Here is a 6,035-nt window from a genome sequence, read left to right as displayed (position 1 = left end):
CAACCTAGGAAGTAAAGTCCAGACTTCTCAGCCAGATCCGGATTCATCAAACTGTGGCCACAGTTCAGATTAGCAGGCTCTTCTGCTCTTCTTTTCCCTACCGTGAGCCCTGCTTCAGCCCCGGGGGACTACTCACCTCTCCCAGCACTGACCATGCAATGCCCCCTCCTTATCTGCTCACGCTGTTCCCTCTACCCCAGTGCCTTTCCTCCTGCCTGTCCCTGGAATTCCTCCTTCCCCTTCAAGGTGATTCAAATATCGCCTCCTTTACAATGCCTTCTCTAACTTCTCCCACCCTCACACAGAGATATTAATGAATACGGCTCTACCACAGCATTTGTCTCTGTCCACATTAGACTGGTTGCTCCTTGAGGCCAGAGCTGGAATCTTGTTCATTTGTGTCCCTCTCACACCTCTCATGTCCAGTGCCTGGAGCATGGCTAGGGCTGGACAGGGCTGTCTCCTCGGCCTGCTCTGAAAAACTTAACTAAGTTATTATAGATGTTGCTTTGGGATTTGCTCCTCGCAGCTCAACCTCAGGCTCCATCTCTTCCCCTCTGTGCTCAGGAGCCAAAAATGATCTCAACTGGAGTTTAGATGGACTGTGCGTCTGTATGGAATGCTTGGGCCTATTGAGCCACCCTCCGCAAACAGTGCCAGCACCGTGGGCTGAAACTATCATGGGTTAAGGTATCCAATGCCACCTTTTGAGTCACAAAGAAAATCTATCTAACTTGGCTGGACATCAGGCTTACAACTCCTGGCTGCAGCTGGCATTGGGAATACAGTTTTGTGATTAATGTGAATGAGTTCAGGGCCGCCCAAAGAGAACCCTAGAGACCCAACTGGCCTCCCAGATGGGGGTTCAAGGAATGAAGGGACCACCTGGTCACTCCTCTATGCCATTCATCAATTCATCCATCCATCCATCCACTTGACTAATATTTACTGAGTGCCTGCTACGTATCAGGTGCCATGCTAGGTACTAACTAGGTATTTAAGGCAAACGTGTTCTGCCTGCTCCTGGAGCTTACAGCTAGTGGGTAAGACAGATGTTAACCAAGTAAAGTAACAAATAAATAATTTATGTAATTACAAACTTCAGTATGTGCCATAAAGGAGGGAACATTTAAGACTGCCACATTCAGCAGCTGGAAGGAAGGCAGGGTGCCCAGAACAGAGTGAAGGGGGAGGAGTAAGAAGGGGCTGGGCCACTCCATCACGGGCTTTGTGGAGCTCTATGAAGTTGGCTTTTATTCAAGGCACAATCAAAAAGCCTGGTGCAGGGTTATTAGGAAGGGAGCGACATGCTCAGATTCATACTTCACAGTACCACTCGGCAAAGGACACCATGAGGAGTCCTTTAATCGGAAGAATCCAGAATGTGGCACATTCAACAAGAGAACTAGCCTGGACTTTTCAAACAGTCAATATCACAGAAAAGAAAGAAGGAAGGAAGGTAGCAAGGAAGGAGTGAAAGAAGGAAGGAAACTAAAGCGACATATGGCCAAATGTAATGCATAAACTTCTGGTTTAAAAGTACAGCCATCAAAGACCTTTGAGGGACAAGACGGAATTTGAATCAGGCCGGAATAAGATGACACCGGAATCATCACTCGAGTTCCTGGGAGTGGCAGCAGTCCCCTAGGGCTCTGACTCAGGCACGGCACACTGAGGGGGTGAGGGTGGAAGCTCTATGATGTTTGCACCTCGCTTGCACTTCATTCTCCTAACACCGAGAGAAAGCATAGTGCTGACGATTATTGAATCTAAGTGGAGAGTATCCGGGGGATACGTTGTACCATTTTGGCAATTTTTCTGAATGCGAGACATTTTCTAAAATAAAAAATTGGGGGAGAGTGTTTTCAATCTAAAAAATGTTTATTAATTTAAAAAGTTTAAAAGATTACTTAGGCGGCTGAATGGTGACTGGTTTGGAGGAGAAGCAACCTCATGAAGAATCCATGCAGCTCTGGTTGAGCGCCCCCTCTGTGCCAGGCATGGAGATGGGGGCTGAGAAACAGCCCGCCTTCAAGGCACACACCCGCTGTGAAGAAAAGTGCAGGGCAGCAGATGGGCACACAGGCGAGTGTGGACAGGAGAACACGCAGGTCCTGGCCCGCCCGGGGCTGCTGGCCTGTGGTCCTTTTCATTCCCCCGCCGCCATTCCCGGAGCAGCAGTGTCTGGAGCTCCCCGAGGCCAGGCTCTCCCCTCCCCATTTCTGGGCCCTTTATAAAGCAACACCGAGGGCTTCTCTGGTGGCGCAGTGGTTGAGAATCTGCCTGCTAATGCAGGGGACACGGGTTCGAGCCCTGGTCTGGGAAGATCCCACATGCCGCGGAGCAACTGGGCCCGTGAGCCACAACTACTGAGCCTGCGCGTCTGGAGCCTGTGCTCCGCAACAAGAGAGGCCGCGACAGTGAGAGGCCCGCGCACCGCGATGAAGGGTGGCCCCCGCTTGCCACAACTAGAGAAAGCCCTCGCACAGAAATGAAGACCCAACATATCAATCAATCAGTCAATAAATAAATCTTTTAAAAAATGAAAAAATAAAGCAACACCGAGCCCAGAAACAGGATCTGCAGCCGGGGCCTCTCCCCACCTCTCTCCTGTCAGAGAAACTGCCCCGCCCACCCACCAAAGGTCACCTCGACCTCTGCCACCAGCAGCCTCCCTCCACACCTCTCCTTCCAAGCAGGCCATAGGTCCCAGAATTTCAGCCCACAAGGATCTACCCATGACAGAGATCACCTGGTTCTTCCCAGTCTGGCCCAGTCTGGCCCTGTTTGGCCCTTCAGTGTGCTGGGCCACAACACACCCGCCCCAGTCTTTTTTCTTTTTTTTTTTTTTGGCCATGCCATGTGGCTTTCGGGCTCTTAGTTCCCCGACCAGGCATTGAACCTTGCCCTGGCAGTGAAAGCACCGAGTCCTAACCACTGGATGGCCCGGGAATTCCCACACCCACCCCAATCTTGGCTTCGGCCAAGGTGACACTCACATTTCACTCATTCGTAGTTTATACTGCTTAATCTGGAGCCAGATTGCCTGGGTTCCAATCCCAGGTCTGCCATTTACTAGCTGTGTAACCTTGGAGAAAACCCTTTACCTGTAGGTTAAAGGAGTTTGCTGATGAATTCATCTGGCCAGGAATGCAGTTCCTGATTCTTCAAGAGGCAAACCAAGTCCTACCTCCTCCAAGAGGCAGACTGAGGTTTCCTCAACCTTCTCTGCTCCCTCCTCTGAATTCCTTTAGCCTTTTCTATCTCAGCAGCTCCTGGAGCACTTCACCCACACTACCTTGTTCAGTTGAGAGCCACATCTTATGCATGTGTGTATTTTCCGTAGACCTGGGGGACCCTCAGGAAGCAGCATGGATGAGGAAGTCCCATTGGAGCTGGAGGACAGCCTGGGCTCTCCCCACAGGTCACTTTCCCTCCCGAGGTTTGGACTAGAAGAGCGGGAAGTTCCATTTGAACGGACTCCAGGATCTTGCTGCACCTTGGTTTTCTCCCATGTGGGAGGGAGATCTAAAGGTTCCTTAAGCTGGAAAGTTCCATGAAATAGGCAGGCCTTCCGCTAGGGGTCAAGGAGGACACCACCAAGACAAGCCCTAGTTTGAGACTCTGTGATGCGTAGAAGACTTGGAAGTTTCCGTCCTGCTTTTGGGAGGGAGAAGCGGCTGAGCGGGGGAGAGTGGACTGGGGAGGCAGTTCTGTCCTGTGCCCCTTGGGGGCAGGGCAGGGAGACCATGAAGGACTATCTGCCAAACGTGCCTGGAGATGAAGGGAGGGGTTCCTTGCATCCCCAGCCTGTCTGTCCTTGGGCAGAAAGGCCCTTCGCAGGGAAGGGGGCTTCCCACAGCCGTGCTGCCTCCGCTCTAGGCTCCAGAATCAAGTTCTCCAGCCAAGGCTGCTGCGCTCTCCCACCCAGCAAGCTTATTTTAGCACAAAGGGAGAGAGATGAATGGAGGGCTGCAGTTTCTCCATGCGTTGGCTTGGGCCTTCAGCAGAAATGAGTCTCATTACCCAACCCCAATTCAAAGGATAATTAACAGATGGTATAATTTCCGAGCATTCTCCGTGCCACATGGCTGTTAGGTGAAGAGCAAAATGCCTACGCAGCCCCTAGATCCTCCCAAACCACAGAGACAAAGGGAGTCCGGAGAGGCAGAGCCCCACGGAGGGCACTTAAGCCACCCTTCTGTCTCTGGAGCTGCCCTTGGCCTTGTTCATCTTCAGTCAGAGAAGAGGGCACTTCCCTGAGTCGTGGGTCCCCTGCCCACTTCCTTCTCCTCATCCCGTCCACTACCATTGCCAGGAGTATAGTCTAACCCGAATCCCTCTTGCTGTCGCCAAAGCTCATCTCCTTTCCTTTTCCCCAGGGAGAAAGAAGAAAGCTGATTTCTCATTCTTGGCATCACTGTGTGGTCACACGGAAGTTCCCTGGGCTGGGGCCTCTGAGAGGGGATTCACAGCTCTCCTGCTGTGACCCACTGAGAGTGACACTGCTGTGACCAGAGTGCCGTGTTGGAAGAGAGCATCTGGCCCCATGCTTTTCAAACTGGGTTCCTCCAGACCCTCAAGCTCCACAGGGGGCCCAGAGGTGTGCTCCTTGGGGAGCAGTGGGGATGGGGCAAGACCTGACTCCCACTTCAACCCAGCAGCACTACTTCTATCTGCTTTACATTCTGGGCTTCTACTTTAGAAAAGAATCATTGAAAAAAGGATTCTACTGCTAAATTAATTTTTGAAATTATTGAGCTTATTCGATCCCCTCATTTTACAAAAGGAAATTGAGGCACATGCATTTGACCAAGGTCACACAGCTAGAGGGAGGTGGGCTGGGACTAGAAAAGCCCTGGTTTCCTCCCCAGGCCAGCCCTCAGACCACCAGCCCCAGCCCCTCGCTGCTCACACAGTTGGCCCTGGGACCCTGGTTGGGGTATGAGAGAGGGAAGTCCCTTTGAATCATCCTCTAGCTCCCTTGCCTGGCTCTTCTTCAAGGTCCAGCTTCCATGCCTGGACCTCCTCCAGGAGCCCCGGAATCTCCCACATCCCTTCAAGTGGCAGGTCCAGTCTGAAGGCCTGCTCTGTGAAGAGGCTCCAGAGCCCGGTGCACTGGGCAGGGCTGTTTGCTGTCACAAAGCTGTGGGTAGAAGGAGGGAAGTAGCAGCTGGACGTTGATGGAGAAGGAGGGAGGGGGCAAGAGGTCATGTCTCCAGACAAGAGGCCCTATGGGGCAGTGAAAACCACTGGTCTAGGACCCAGGAAGCCTGAGTTAAAACTTGGCTCCACCCCTATCCAGCCTTGTGACCCTGTACAAGTTTCACCCTCTCTGGCCCTCAGAACCTGCTAATATTAGCATGTTTATACCAGCTGACTTTTGCTCTGACATTCCCAGCTTACCTCCCCCTGAAAAGCCCAGGTGGCATCCAAGCTGAGGCTGGGGTCATTCTGCACTGCATTCTGCAGCTGGACCCCAAAGGGGCAGCCTGATTAGATCACAACTTTGCTGAGGGGTGTGGGGAGGTGTGGGCTCAGAACCTCACTGTGTGTTTGCAGGGAAGTGGGGTGTCTCTCTGGCGTATGAGAGAGGCTTTATACTATTGAACAGGGCCGTTTTAGCTCAGTCTGACCCAGACCTGTGGAGGGGACAGCAGCAAGGGCTCCTATCAGCAGCCAGCAGCATCCAGCCTTGTTGGGTGGCGTGAGGTGGGCACTTGGCCTCTGAGAGCCCTTCAGAAGGTTTTGAAAACCTCTAAACATACTTAGGGTACTGCCACCATTATTATCATTTGCTGTCTGGCTTCTGATTGTTAATTCCTCTCTAGACTGTTGTAGGAATCTGGCACCGGCCCAGGGGCAGGCCTGGGGTGGGACTGGGGTGGGGAAAGGGGGTCTGGACTGCTTGAATTCTACAGCACTGGTGCGGAGGAGGGCGCTGGGTGGGGCCCACCTCCTTCGGTGCGGCTGGCGTCGCCACTTTAAGGCGGCGGCGGCGCGAGCAGGTCTATGGTAATGAGCCGCCGCCGCCG

The sequence above is a fragment of the Balaenoptera physalus genome (genome assembly GCF_965194825.1).
Source record: "Balaenoptera physalus genome assembly, chromosome: 1".
In the NCBI taxonomy this organism is placed as follows: Eukaryota; Metazoa; Chordata; class Mammalia; order Artiodactyla; family Balaenopteridae; genus Balaenoptera; species Balaenoptera physalus.
The sequence above is the reverse complement of the archived record's forward strand: the minus strand, read 5'-3'. Positions refer to the sequence as shown.